The following is a 16,082-nucleotide window of genomic DNA, read 5'->3' as shown; positions in this document are numbered from 1 at the left end:
CAGTGACGAGGGAAGACGGAAGTAGTGGGGGGGCATATTGAGGGGTAGATGGATGGGGCCATGTCTACGCGAGTCTTGGCAACCAACCTCCTTCTCCTCAGAAACATTGAGATGATGGGTCGTGCGGGTCTTCCAGCATTACAACGACCGCGAAAACAACAGCCAGGGCAACTAAGGGAGTGCGTTCCGTAAGAAAGCATCTCAAGGTGGCCTTGCGAGTCGGCCTAAGCCAGTTCTCCAGACCTGAACCGCCAATAAGGGAAAAAAATCTATGTGGAGGGAAGCTGAAAGTCCGTTGTGCCCAGCGACATCCCCGAAACCTGGAAGGATCTGGAGAAGGTTGCTGTATGGTAGGAGTGGGCCAAACATCCCTGCTCGCAGTGTGTGCAAACCTCGGTCAAAGAACTACAGGAAGTACAGGATACGTATGCATCTCTTGTAATGCAAACTAAAACCCCCAAAGAAGGGGTTTCTGTTTTTTTTACCAAATATTAAGTTCTGCTTTTCTAGATGTGCTATCAACATTACTTATGTCAGCCAAATAAAATGCAAATGATTAGCCTTAAAAATCATGATACATTTGTGATTTTCTGGGATTTTTGTTTTTAGATTCCGCTCTCTCACAGTTGAAGTGTAACCGTGATAAAAATTAGCAGACCTCTGACATGCTTTTATAAGTTAGGAAAACCTGAAGAAATCGGCAGTGTATCAAATACTTGTTCTCACCCATTGTACATTCCCCTATCCCCAGAACACACACTGTTAGGCCACACAGCACAGTAATTGCACATATGGTACATACAAATACTATACACATACATAAATCTACACGTACATTTATACTGTATAAACCCACCCAACCTTCATTCTGTCCAGACCACACACTACTTACATAGGCTAAACACACAATACTAATCAATTAGTTTTGTTTATTGATACGAGACCGACAGATCATGGGAGATACAACAATAATTTTATGTTTTCGTTTTTGTTGTATAATTCCCAGTCTATCTTTGAGTCCTTAAGTCAGAATGACCTCCCTTCCCCAAGGCCATTTTCTTCCTGCATCTTTTAATCCTTCCAGGCTGCAATGATGACAAGCGTTATCTCCACCAATCATATCAATAACTCACAGCCCAACAAGCAATCCCACAATGCCTCACTCGTCCAGGGGGTGGGACGGACGGACGCGACAGACAGACGACAGACTGCCGCGCTGTCGGCCTGCAAGACATTGGCCACCATGCGATCTTATGGCACAGAGAAAGTAGTGCCCCAACCAAGTCTAAGTGTACACTGATCCTAGCTCCATTCACCTCCAAGATGACAGGAGATGGACAGACCTTGCGGCGAGATGGCGATGGACGGCTTGCGGGCGGTATGGACGGACAGATGCGACTACCAGAGGCTCCACTAAACAATGCAGTGAAATATAGAGCCCTTCTCAATTACAGTGTGGCCATGTTGTTTAGTATGGTGGTCCCCCGTGTCATCTTTCTGTTGTTTTCTAAAAGCTTGCGAGGGAGAGAAAGCAGAGGGCCTACCCTCTTTTGAAAAAAGGTTCTGGACCGCAGAGCCAAAAAGGGTGCCTATATATGACAGCACAAGCTCTAGAACCCTTTTTGGTTTCTATCCAGAACGCTTTTTTTTTTGTACGCCCCCTCAGCTCTCATTATTTTTTTTATTTAGTAGTTTGCAGGACCACTCCAGGAGCCGAAACTTGACAGAACAATAGGCAAGTGCTTGCTCGAAGGCACATCAAGCAAGATTTTTTACACTAGTCTGCATCTGGGATTTCCCCCCGAACCAGGACCTTTCCGTTACTGGGCCTAACGTCTAAACCGCTAGGGCTACTGCTCACTTCTCCCTCCTCACAACCTCTACTCGCCCATCTACCTCGCTCTCTCCCTCCCTACAGAAGGACTTATGTAAGGTGAGTGTCTCGTGACAGGCGGAGAACTAAAAGAGACAAACCCAGGGATAAAAATTTAAATCAAAGTAGCTGTCGTCGACACAGTAATTGCCGCTGCTTTGCGAGGGCATTGCTATATTATATATACTAGAAGGTATTATCTGTCCGCAACTTGCCACCACAAATCAGGAGACCCTCTGCGGAAGCACACTTGTTGCTACTGAAATTGGTTAATCCTCAATCAAAGTTCTGCTTTCAACAGCAAGGCCATAAATCACCAAAGTCTTTGTTTATATAGACCTCCATGAGCGCCTGCTGAGGCCAGGCAATGGAATGGTGGGTTAATGCCAATAATCTGAACCGTGAGCAAACAGCCTGCTGTGGTCTGAAGAGAGAGAGGAGCATGTGCGAGGGCCTAGCAACATACTTTCCTCACTAGCCGTGGAGTGTGGTGCTTGTGGATTGTTGCAGCTGGCAAGACCCACTGGACTTAGACAACTACAGCCATTTGATGTGATGGCATTGACTCCAAGTCCTCCATGGCATCTCTATCCTCAGCATACTTCATGCATCATATTATATGAAATTGTCTCGTCAACAAGGAAACTGACAACTTCTTTAGTTATAAAATGCACTCTGCCGTGAACGCGTCTACAATCCAAAAAGGGAGGGTGATGCCCAAGGGCGAGCCCCAGTGCCAGTGGCTTTCCAGTTAGGTGAACTTTACCGCTGGGTTTTAATCTCTGTCATAAAGACACCACACAGAACAGGACAGGCCAAAGTACAACACAGGAGTCCGCGGTACCAGAACAAGACTAAACACCCACAGATTTACATAAAGCATATTTTATTGTTGAAAAACACATTTTATTGTGATGGAAAACACCAGTGGAATGGATGATGGTTGGGGCTAGGGAGGAATTGACCCTGCAAAAAACAAAATGTCCGCCCAACCTCTGGAACTCTCTTTCCTTCAACGACACAGGCAATTGAGAAGGGTTGACGTTGATGGATTGCAGAGAATCAAGAAATCAAAGCAGACACTTTGCTGTTCTTTTAAAATGGGGGCAACCCCCCACCTCTATTACACCACATTTACCGAGTCAAGAGCTGCATGCCGGCTGAATCTAATTGCAATTATCAAGGCTTGTACTTGGCAGGGTATTTATTCGCTTGGGGTCTATTTTATTCAGACTGAATGTGGGGCGGGCGGCTGACCAGCTGAGTTAGAAAGAATCCCAAGACCATCCGACGTGAGGGGTTGGCCAGTGGAGGAATGAGGCCAGCAAAGAGATTTATTCTGTTTGGCTCCTCAGCAAGATGAAACAGTCGCCCGGTGTAATCATGCGTGAGAGACCCACGAGCTGTGAGGAAAAAACTCCCGCTAGCATGAACTTATGGACACGCAGGATATCTACAGTACAGCTATCACCTCACCCGGCCGCTTCCCACCTTCCTGGGTAACGACCTGCGTCCGTGTAACGGGCACGAACAGTAGAAACCCTCTCTTGTCCTCTTCTATTCGCCAACCTCCTGTCGTGAGCCCAACGCCCCCTGCCTCTCTGCACGCTCCTAGCCCAGCTCTGAAAAAGTGGGTGGCGTCGGTACAATATAACAGAGTGGGCTGGTTGGAAGATTAAATTGGTGAGTAATCAAGACAGGCATGGTGACATTTAGGAGGGTCTTTGCCAGACGGCGGGAACCAGGGGAGATACAAGAGGGGAAAGGGCGAGGGCCAGAGCTGTGATCTCTCAGGCAGGACAGGAAATAAACCAGCACAGCCAGGTCTCGGCGTGACTGGGGACATCAATGGCGCTGCCTTCCTTCGAGGCCATAGAATCAGAAACTGAGAGGTAGTGAGGTAGGGAACGGTAAACAAGTACACATGCGACTCTTATTGTGCAAGACTAACCTGATGTGCAAAAGTACATGCGGTGTATAAATGTGTTACTATTGGTTGTAATTAGATAAATCGTCAATAAGGAAAGCAGCGAGAAGACTAAGATTATGTAGTACGGAGGACAAGCCCTCGAGAGTGGTGAGGAACATGGAGGGAAGTCTCCGTAGCCATGAGATATCTCTCTCTCACTTTACTCTATGACCCGTACAGGGGATGAGAAAGCTGCTTGGCCTCTGATGATGGGAGTCCCTATGGAACCAACTTCATGGAGGACTAGATCTGAAACACAGCTGTTATCAGGGCCCTCTCTCTCTCTCTCTATTCATCTATGTCCTATATCTCTTCCTCGTTACCTCTTTCTCTCCCTCTCTCGTTTTCTGTGCTTCTTTACCCCCCATTCTCTAGCTCTCTATCCTTCTCTCCTTCCCCCTCTCCCTCCCTCTGTCTTTAAAAGGGCTGGCCGACCAGGCCAGTCTTTGATCACAAGCCTTAAGATTTTACACAAACATAATCAAAAGCCAAGGGTTGGCTCATACTGTAGGCCCACTGGACTCATTCATTTAGTAGGGTCACTGCTCAGTGCTCACAGATGCTTAAGACATTTACCCTGACGACCAGACCACGGTCTGCATTGATTTAAAATAGAAACGAATGGCAGCTGTTTAAAATGACATCTATCCATTACATGTTTTTGAATGTGTTTTGACTCATGTCGGTAAGTCATAACTGTGTATGTGAATACCAATAGTCCCTGTTAGCTACATTGAGAGTAGGCCTTCATCGGCCCATGGCAAACTGGAATAATAAAATGCTGCATATTCAGATCATAAATGAGCTTCAAAGAAATGAGAAACTGATGGATTGAAGAGGGCCTGAGATCACATCAATAACCGCTAAAAGCAAACATACTTAATGTTCAAAACATACTCTGAGAGGCGGACTGCGAACTACAAGTAATTATAGCCGCCCCCCCTTCTCGCTCTCTCTCTCTCTTTCTCTCTCTCTCTCTCGCTCTCTCTCTCTCTCTCGTTGTTCCTGCACTGAGCAGCTGAGGGTGCTGCAGTGTCATCTATATAAGAGTGTCCCTTCTCTCTCTCCCTCCCTCTCTGTGCTGGCCGGAGTAGTATGCTCATCAAGCTAAGTATTGTTTTAATTTGCCGGGCCAGAGGCATATGCTGAGTGTTCACATCATTATAGTCTCTGTGCTGTGTGAGTTATCAACACAGCTTAGGATAATACAGGCTGGGGAGAAGGAAAGCAGAATTCTCTCTGATCATGGAGAGTGAGGGAGAAAGACAGAGAGAGGGAGAGAGAGAGGAATAAGAGTGGGAAACGAGAGAAAGTGAGGGATGAGAGAGAGAAAGAGAGAGGGGGAGTAGAGAGAAAGAGCGCGAGAGAGAGAGAAAGAGGGAGTGATAAAGAGAGAGAGAGAGAGAGCGGAGGTAGGGAGACAGAGGAAGCTCTGTTAAATGTCATAATGAAAGATGACTCCCATACAGGATTATACATCACACCAGTACTGTCTGTCTTCTCTCTTCTGCTGTTTCATACGAATAAATGCTGATAAACCTTGAGGCAATAATGAGTATTGCTTCTAACAGATCACCATGAGAGAGAAAGGGAAGATGAGGGCATGTAGAGTATGTTCTGAATATATCTCAGACGCAACATTGTGACACCCATTGCCTATACCAGTCTCAGCTTCATTCTGTGAAGTCCGTGGAAATAAAGTATTTCTCAGATAGGCAGAGCCAAAACCCTCCAGTATATACTGAATACAGTTCAGAGAGTTTGGCTAACTCTGTTCAAGGTTAAGATATCAGTCCCAAATGTTTCATGGGGATTTTGGTCAAACATAGTGCACTACAAATACTAAAGTGTCAATTGAGACTAAGGCCGATCTCTGGATGGAGTGCCCTGTTGGTAAGGACTCATCCCACCCCGTTGCTCCCTCCCTCCCTCCCTACTTCTCGCCTCACCTCAACCTCCCTAGTTGAGACTGAGCAGCAATACAATCTAATAAGGGCTACGTCGTACAGGCCCAGCGGTGTAAACACCAGCTCCCTTTTTTATCTCCCTCTCCATCTGGACAAGCAGACAAAGTGCTAAAAGGAAATAAATAGGTCCTGACAGCCACATCAAAGGGTTCAGCCGACGGCTTACTGCTACTTAGGGCACAGGAATGCTGTTGCTAAGCATCAGACCACAACCTATCAGGGCCCAAGGAGTACACGGAGGGGCCGAGGACTGGGCTTGCAGAGTAGAGAGGGAGATGGGATGGGGGGAGAAGAAAGAGGGAGAGAGAGATGGGGGGAAAGAGGGAAGAAAAATAGGAGGGGAAGGAGGGAGAGAGGGAAGAGGGGGAGAAAGAGGAAGAGGGAGAATAAACTGACAGTGAGGGAGGCTAGGGACTCTAGGAGGTGTTTGTAGCTTAAAGCAATTGTTAGAAGAAACAAGCTTTCTGTTTTGTTTTCTCTTGACACCATTTCTGCTGTTTGCGCTTGCAAAAGACATGTATAAAAATGTCTTTTGAAATGTTTTCTCTTTGGGTCTATATCAAAAATATTTATTTTGTGTGTGAACGTGAAAGTTTTTTTTCTCGTCTCTCCTTTAGCTCTTGCACTGCTTCTTATGATTTTAAAGATCAGAGGAGACAGAAGTTGTACATTTATTTGAGTCAACAGTTAATGCTGGACTGACACATTTTTCATACTTCTTTAATGTCATTTTGTGCTTCATACCTCTGATGTTCAGGGTTATGAACATAAAAACACAAACATCCTGAAAAACAGAGATACAACACAAGTAATAGAAAATGATAGAGAGACATTGACTAACAATAACTTAATAACAGTCGCGGTTAACGATGGCAAAAAATACACAATGTTGTAATTAAGAGACAAAGCCATTCTCTTATTCAAAGTTAAACTCCAGTTTAAACATCACGAGTGGCAAAGATGACTACGTACCACAGAGATTATTTTAAGAGGTACATTTAAGAGCCAAAAACAAATGATAAGTGCGTGTTTTCGTCAATGAAAAACTAGCAACAAAGTGCCTAGCAACAAAACAAATTGAAGTCAAATCTTGAAACAGTTGTTTGAAACACATTTCTGCATTAGTATTAGTTCAGCACAGTATCGACCACACCTAGGAGAGAAAGTACTTCTAAAGAAACACTTTTATACCGTTGACCTTGATAATTGTGTTTCAGATACGCATGCAAAAAACATGATGTGTTTTAAATTACTTGTGTGTGTGTAAAATGTATTAACTCTGTTTTCTTAGGAAATGGCAGTGGTGGGGGGGAACATTTGATGTGATGATGCCATACACAACACACAACAACCTAACGTTGTTAGGGCATTAATGATTCACCAGTTTTACACCAATGAACTGGCTCAGAGTAAACGGATCACTGATCACAAGACCAGCAACTCTTTGGGCTTGTTTCTCTCGGAGCGGAAAGTGAAGGGTACAGCACTAGCAGAACCTACAACCTTGCGTCACCTCTCTATGTACAGCTCAGTGCTAAACACACGCACACACACGCCCGCGCGCACACACGCACGCAACTCAGTGTTAAACAAGCAAAAGTCGTCTCACTACAGGAAGTTAAATCGCCCATATCAACAACCCTTAGATGCTAATAGGTCTAGGTTTGTTTTTAGGGTTGAATTTTAAAAAGCTGCTCAGTCCGACCTTTTGATTTGAATGCCTCTCAGAATAAGCGAGAGTAATTTAAAGTAAAGCGGAAACATGCGGTTGTATTGTAGTGAAGGAACTCCGGTATAAGGTTTAGTACACGCTTCAGGCTGTTTCTTATTCGGCAAGGCTATGACCTTTCCACTGCTGGGCTGACTCTGACTCCGTATACTATCTACCATGTCCATAACCATTAAGATTATACAGGATAAAGTATAACAAAATATATTAGTAACATATTAGTGGTGTTGCATCCAATGGGAGTCTGGTAAGAAAAAAGGGTATCCAGCAGCTCGGCCTGTAACTGCTTCAGTCTTAATGTATGGTGATCACTGATGCAAGCTGGGAGTAGTTACTCCCTACAGTTTATCATGCTGTTGGAAATTCTATAGATGTTTGAATGAGATACAAGTATGTAACGTCAATAGAAAATGACAGCCATTACACTGTGGGTCATTGTATAGTGTACTGTACAGACCTGTTTGTTTTCTTTAGAGAGTTGACCTGTACTAGCATTGAATTTGTCCACAAGATTCAAGGACAATTGTCATGCCATTTCCTCCCTAGCATCTTGTTGGAAGAGAAATGTCTTCAATCACTTGAGACCCCCCCCCCCCCACACACACACACGGAGAGAGACTCAGAAGTGTGACATATCATGAGGCTTTCGGTAGCGATTAGGGGCTGTAGCTAACGTCAGAGCTGTTTTCCACTACAGAGTGTGTGCTGCCTGGCTGCCTGGATGGGTAGGATGTTTAATAATTGAAGACTCAGGGAGCGTGCCTGTCACACAGCCTTGTCTGGAATGTTTCCTATGCAATTAGACGGCAGGACACATTTGAAGACGACCCACCAAAAAGAGCGGCAGGAAAATAAGTGACATGTGAAACTTAAAGGAAATTAGCTCTTCACACGAGTGAAATGTGAAGGTTACTTAGCAATGCTTAACTCAGAAATGTAGCTGTGTGAGTTTGTGTGTGTTTGACTGAGGCCCGGGTCTATGAAGACTGCTATTTTCTTTACTTTCAGCCGAGCTTCAGTCAAGGGAGATCACAGAGGGAATGAAAACTAATTTTGACTTGGGGCGTACAGACAGAGAGAGAGACAGAGACTGAGAGCGAGAGAGAGAGAGAGGGGGAGAGAAAATCTGATGTGTCGAAATAATGAGATCTCTTGATGTTTTCTGGGAAGATATGGGATGATGCCGACAGATGTGCTCCTCACATTTACACAAGGACACAAACACACACGGACAGAAAATATACACCAACAGCCACACATACAGTGGGGAGAACAAGTATTTGATACACTGCCGATTTTGTAGGTTTTCCTACTGACAAAGCATGTAGAGGTCTGTAATTTTTTATCATAGGTACACTTCAACTGTGAGAGACGGAATCTAAAACAAAAATCCAGAAAAATCAAATTGGATGATTTTTTCTAACGTAATTCATTTGCATTTTATGTGCAGTACATAAGTATTTGATCACCTACCAACCAGTAAAGCAATTCCCGGCTCTCCACAGACCTGTTAGTTTTTCTTTAAGAAGCCCTCCTGTTCTCCACTCATTACCTGTATTAACTGCACCTGTTTGAAACTCGTTACCCTGTATGCAAGAGCACTGTCCACACACCCAATCAAACAGACTCCAACCTCTCCCACAATGGCCAAGACCAAGAGCTGTGTAAGGAACATCGGGATAAAATTGTAGACTTGCACAAGGCTGGATGTGGCTACAAGGACTAGGCAAGCAGCTTGGTGAGAAGCAACAATGTTTGCGCAATTATTAGAAAATGGAAGAAGTTCAAGATGACGGTCAAATCACCCTCGTCTGGGGCTGCCATGCAAGAATCTCACCTCGTGGGGCCATCAATGATGCATGAGGAAGGTGAGGGATCAGCCCAGAACTACACGGCAGGACACTGGTGAATGACCTGAAGAGAGCTGGGACACAGTCTCAAGAAAACATTAGTAACACACTACGCCGTCAGGATTGAAAATCCTGCAGCGCACGCAGGTCCCCTGCTCAAGCCAGCGCATGTCCAGGCCCGTCTGAAGTTTGCCAAATGACATTCTGGATGATGCCAGAGGAGGAATGGGAGAAGGTATAATGTGGGTCCTGATGAGACAAAAAGTATGAGCTTTGTTGGTCTATAACTCTCCTCGCACGTGGTTTGGAGGAAAAAGAAGGATTGAGTAAAACCCGTCAAAGAACATCATTCCAACGTGAGGCTATGTGAGGTGGAGAACATCATTCTTTGGGGATGCTTGTTCTGGCAACGGGGACAGGACTGACTGCACCGTATTGAGGGGAGGATGAATGGGGCCATGTATCGCGAGATCTTGGCCAACAACCTCCTTCTTCCTCAGAAGAGCATTGAAGATGGGTCGTGGCTGGGTCTTCCAGCATGACAACGACCGCGAAAACAACAGCCAGGGCAACTAAGGTGAGTGGTTCCGTAAGAAGCATCTCAAGGTCCTGGAGTGGCCTAGCCAGTCTCCAGACCTGAACCAATAGAACTATGTTGGAGGGAAGCTGAAAGGTCCGTGTTGCCAGCGACATCCCCCGAAACCTAAGGATCTGGGAGAAGGTCTGTGATGGTAGGAGTGGGCCAACATCCCTGCTGCAGTGTGTGCAAACCTGGTCAAGAATGAACTACAGGATACGTATGCATATCTCTGTAATTGCAAACAAAGGTTTCTGTACCAAATATTAAGTTCTGCTTTTCTGATGTATCAAATACTTATGTCATGCAATAAAATGCAAATGAATTACTTAAAAATCATACAATGTGATTTTCTGGATTTTTGTTTTAGATTCCGTCTCTCACAGTTGAAGTGTACCTATGATAAAAATTACAGACCTCTACATGCTTTATAAGTAGGAAAACCTGCAAAATCGGCAGTGTATCAAATACTTGTTCTCCCCATTGTACATTCCTATCCCCAGAACACACACTGTAGGCCAACAGCACAGTATTGCACATATGGGTACAATACAAATACTGAATACACATACATAAATCTACACGTACATTATACTGTATAAACACACCTCATTCTGTCACAGACACACACTACTTTACATAGGCTAAACACAATACTAATCAATTAGTTTTGTTTATTAGAACGACCGACAATCATGGAAAAAACAAATAATGTTTTCTTTTGTTATAATTCCCAGTCTACTTGGCCTAAGTCAGAATGACCTTCCCTTCCCCAAGCCATTTCTCCTGCATCTTTTAACCTCCAGGCTGCAATGATGACAGCGTTATCTCCACAACATATCATAACTCACAGCCCAACAAGCAACACACATCCTCCTCGTCCAGGGTGGGACGGACGGACGGACAGACAGACGGACAGACTCCGCGCTGTCGGCCTGCAAGACATTGCACCATGTCATCTTTTATGGCACAGAGAAAGTAGTGCCCAACACAGTCTAATTACAACATGCCTAGTCCATTCACCTCCAAGATAGACAGATGGACAGACTTGCGGGCGGATGGACGGGCGGGCGGATGGACGGACAGACCGACCAGAGGCCCACTAACAATGCGTGAAATATAGAGCCCTTCCTATATTTACAGTGGCCATGTTGTTATATGGTGGTCCGTGTCATCTTCTTGTTGTTTTTCTAAAAGCTGCGAGGGAGAGAAAGCAGAGGGCCTACCCTCTTTGAAAAAAGGTTCTGGATCGAGCCAAAAAGGGTGCTATATATGAAGCAAGCAATAGAACCCTTTTTGGTTCTATCCAGAACCTTTTTTTTTTGTACGCCACCCTGCAGCTCTCATTATTATTTTATTTAGTAGTTTAGCAGACACTCCAGAGCGACTTACAGAAGCAATTAGGGCAAGTGCCTTGCTCAAGGGCACATCAGCAGATTTTTCACCTAGTCTGCTCTGGGATTCGAACCAGCGACCTTTCGGTTACTGGCCTAACGCTCTTAACCGCTAGGCTACCTGCCACTTCTCCCTCCCTCACACCTCTACCTCGCCCTCTACCTCGCTCTCTCCCTCCCTACAGAAGGACTTATGAAGGTGAGTGTCTGCGTGACAGGCGGAGAATAAAAGAGACAAACCCAGGGATAAAAATTAAATCAAAAGTAGCTGTCTCGACCAGTAATTGCGCTGCTTTGCTGAGCATGCTATATATATATATAAAGGTGATTTACTGTCCGCCTTGCCACCACAAATCAGGAGACCCTCGCGGAGAAACACTTGTGCTATGAAATTGTTTAATCTCATCAAGTTCTGCTTTCACAGCAGGCCATAAATCACAAAGTCTTTGTTATCATAGACCTCCATGAGCGCCTGTGAGGCAGGCAATGGATSGTGGGTATATATAATCTTGACTGAGCAAACAGCCGGGGTCTGAAGAGAGAGAGGAGCAGGGAGGGCTGAAATACTTTCCTACTAGCCGTGGAGGTGGTGCTTGTGGATTGTGCAGCTGGCAGACCACTGACTACACTACAGCCATGATGTGATGGATATCTCCAATCCTCTACACTGCATCCATTCCCAGCCAATTATTACTGCATAAATGTCTTGTCAACAAGGAAACTGACAATTCATTTAGTTAAAAATGCACTCGTGAACGCGTCTACAATCCAAAAAGGGAGGGTGATGCCCAGGCGAGCCAGTGCAGTGTTCCAGTACGTGAATTTACCGCTGGGTTTTAAACTCTGTCATAAAGACACACACAGACAGACAGGCCAGTACAACACAGGAGTCCCGGTACCAGACAGACTAAACAGCCACAGATTTACATAAAGCATATTTATGTGAAAACACAGTTTTATGTGAAAACACCAGTGGATGGATGATGGTTGGGGCTAGGGAGGAATGACCTGCAAAACAAAATGTCCGCCAACCTCTGACTCTCTTTCCTCAACGACACAGGAATGAGAAGGTTGAGTGAGGATGCAGAGAAATCAAGAAATCAAAGCAACACCTTTGCTGTTTTTAAAATGCAACAATATACACATTTACGAGTCCAAGAGTGCATGCAGGTGATCTAAATGCATTATTCAGGATGTACTTGGAGAGTATTTATTCAGCTTGGGGTCATTTATCAGACTGAATGTGGGGCGGGCGGGAGGCTGAGTTAGAAAGAATCCCAGACCTCAGTGAGGGGTTGCAGTGGAGATGAGCCCTAGCAGAGATTTATCTGTGTTTGGGCTCCTCAGCAGATAAATCAGCCGGTGTAATCACGCTGTGAGAGACCCAGCTGTGACCCCACGCTGAACTAATGACACGCAGGATATCTACAGTACACTACACCCCCGGCTTCCACTTCCTGGGTAAGACCTGGGTTAGGGGTTAACCTCCTGTTTCTCTTTGCCCTGTGTGTGGCAGCCTGAAAAGGCTAAAGGAAGAACATTCACCTACAGACGGGAAAGGGAAGAGAGAGATGGGAGATGGAGATCGAGAGAGGGATAAAGAGTGTGTGAAAGAAGGGAAAGAGAGAAATGTATAGAACAAGAGAGAAAGAGGGACAGTGAGGGAGAGAGAGAGAGAGAAAGAGAAAAAAAGAGAGAGATGGGGAGAGAGAGGAGAACGAGAGGAAAAGGGACAGTGAAGGAGAGAGAGTGAGAAAGAGAAAACAAGAGAGAGATGGGGAAGAGAGGAGAGAACGAGAGGGAAAGAGGGACAGTGAGGGAGAGAGAGAGTGAGAAAGAGAAAACAAGAGAGAGATGGGGAGAGAGAGAGAACCAGAGGGAAAGAGGGAGAAAATGGAAAACAAGAGAGAGATGGGGAGAGAGAGAGAACGAGAGGGAAAGAGGGATAGTGAGAAGGGAAGGAAAGAGGATACCTAGTCAGGACACCAAAATGTGTCTTCCACATTTAACCCAACCCCTCTGAATCAGAGCGGTGGATGAGAAGGAAGAGGTGGTGTGAGAGATTCAGACAGAGACAGAGCCCTAAAGAGGAAACGGGGAAACACAGGACACTCCTCAAGTTTTTTTTCCCCTGTTTTATTAAACGGCCGAGGGGCAGCCGTAACAGTTGCGTTATACAAACTATAATTTCTCTTCTGACGACCAACAATAAACAGTGTTATAATGGTGATAGTTAATCAACAGTTGGTAGGTACAGCGTGATCCCGGAGTGGATAAATTCACTATAGTCTTTTATAGTTACCCTCTCTCTCGCCTTTCCTCTCCCTCTCTTCTCTCTCTCTCTCTACCACTAGCCCAGAGCAGAGGCGTTCCTCTCCCTACCTCCATCCCTAGCCAGGTTTAGCCGAAAGTCTGATTTATCATGTAATACTCTAGCAGCCTGTCGGCTGATTAAGCCAATGGAACTTTGTTTTCACTCCGCTCTTTCTTTATCTGTCTCTCACTGAGATAAATTTAATTGCCGTGCCAGCCCTCTCTTCGTCTCTCTTTCTCCTCTCTTTGCTTTTCTCTCTGTTTATCTGTATGTCTGTCACACTTGAGAGCGGAGCAGACACATCTGTTTCTATGCAGCAGAAGAAGTGCAGTAGTCACATCCCTGGTCAGATGTAAAAAGAGCATGTGTTGGTGTGTGGTGTGTGTGTGTGGTGGTGTGTTTGTGTGAGTGTGTGTGTGTGTGGAGTGTAGTGAGTGAGTGAGTGAGGAGTGAGTGAGTGAGTGAGTGAGTGAGTGAGTGAGGAGGAGAGAGAGAAGAGAGAGAGAGAGAGAGAGAGAGAGAGAGAGAAGAGAGAGAGAGAGAGAGAGAAGAGAGAGAGTAGAGAGAGAGAGAGAGAGAGAGAGAGAGAGAGAGAGAGAGAGAGAGAGAGAGAGAGAGAGAGAGAGAGAGAGACGAGAGAGAGAGAAGAGAGAGAGAGAGAGAGGAGAGAGAGAGAGAGAGAGAAAGAGAGAGGAGGGAGAAGAGGAGAGAGAGAGAGAGAGAGAGAGAGAGAGAGAGAGAGAGAGAGAGAGAGCAAATGTGTTTTTCCTCTTTCACTTTATCCTTGACAACGTTCTTTCAAAATCCCTTTCCCTTCTCCAGCTGTACTTTGTTGTTAGCTAATAAATATGGAAGTATTTATGATCTGCGATCCCTTATCTTTCCCTTTTAATGGCGACAGGTTTGTTGGTGAATTAAGAAGGGGTTTTATACACTAGGCCGAGGGCCAGTGTGAGGCCTGTGAATGTTTTTCTGTCTCTCGCCCCAGTCCCCTTAGCTCCAGTGCTAAATCACAGTCTTTGTCAGGCCGCGCTAAGCTAGTGTGCGTCATTGGGGAGTGCAGGAAGCACTGAGCATAATTCTGTCCATCAACATAATTTATTATATCGGTAGCTTTGTAATCTTGGCCCCATAAGTTATGGGGGCTGACAGAAAGGAATTTTGTTTGAAGACAGAGTGTTCATCAGGATTTTGGCCCTGGATGCAGTCCTCTGCCCTTGTCTTCTCCAGTGGTATAGTGCTATTTTTTAAGTGAGGGAAATTTCCTCAAAGTTTGTACCGACAGATGTAGCCAATTTAATAGCCTATCATTATTACATAACAAAATGCATCCTCCAATTGCAACGTCTGCCTATGGCCACATATAGGCTATTGTCTAAAGAAATGATAATTGAATGATAATTCATGTTTTACAGGTGAAACGTCCAAATCGTATCCTGCCTAGTGGCTCTGTTGAGTTTTGGCTCCTGAAATGTTGTTTTTAGACTATTCCGCTTCAGCTAACCATCCTAAACATGGCATTAGAAAGTGTTTTGGGTGTAGCAGTAACGTTATAGGTCTACTATGCTATTATATTTGGTTCTGTTATGTAACATGCAAATGAATCATTATGTGATCTTAGGAGAAATTGATTCTTTGATCTAACTTTACTAAGCACCATTACTTGTCACAATAATAAGTGATGAATAGGACGATCATATGCGTAGGCAACAGATCTTGATTAAATGTGATTTTAAGCGAAAGGACTGAAAGGACATTTTAAGCGAAAGGTGCTAAAAGGGCAATGTCAGGATCGTGCAATGATATTAATTAAAGAAGTTGAACCAACAACAATAGCCTAATAGGCCTACGACTACTATAGCTATTTGTAGGCTACAGCCTAATGTAAATACAAATACAGCTTAATATCATTACACTTTTTGCGGGGAGAGCTTTATTGCGAGTAGGCATTTCATTGTATTGTGTATCATAAATAAGCGTTGATTTGATTAGCTTGAACACATGGTTACAATTATACCCTATTACAGAATAAAATAAATCAGAGAAGTGAACAATCAATTCATATAATTTATTTGCATAGATAAAATTGCTATCAAATCAATTGACCAAGTAGTGAAAATAAATCATTACTATGTAGAATTGCACAGCCATAAAATCAAGATTTTGGTGTGGTGTATTCAAAAACTATAACCTATATGCATTACTACCTCCAACATTTACAATTGCCCACCCTGACATACCAAGCTACAGTAGAACAGGCCCTGTGTCTCAACCAATAGCCAACGTAGGCTAAATATCTCAAGCAGGGCTGCAGAAACGTCCAGAGAGGGTCGGGCTCCTTGGGCTTTGCGGTGGCCACTCTGGTTTGGGTGAGAGAGAGAGAGAGAGATAAATAGAGAGAGAGAGAGA

General features: G+C 44.6%; 1 protein-coding gene across 2 annotated transcripts in view; it reads right to left on the bottom strand.

Moving 5' to 3' along the window:
* lrmda (leucine rich melanocyte differentiation associated) overlaps positions 1–16,082 on the bottom strand; it is a 416,827-nt gene that overhangs the window by 42,318 nt on the left and 358,427 nt on the right. The gene's annotated exons all lie outside the window — the stretch shown is intronic.

The sequence above is a fragment of the Salvelinus sp. IW2-2015 genome, linkage group LG18, assembly GCF_002910315.2.
Source record: "Salvelinus sp. IW2-2015 linkage group LG18, ASM291031v2, whole genome shotgun sequence".
Lineage (NCBI taxonomy): Eukaryota > Metazoa > Chordata > Actinopteri > Salmoniformes > Salmonidae > Salvelinus > Salvelinus sp. IW2-2015.
This window is presented reverse-complemented; position numbering and strand designations above follow the sequence as displayed.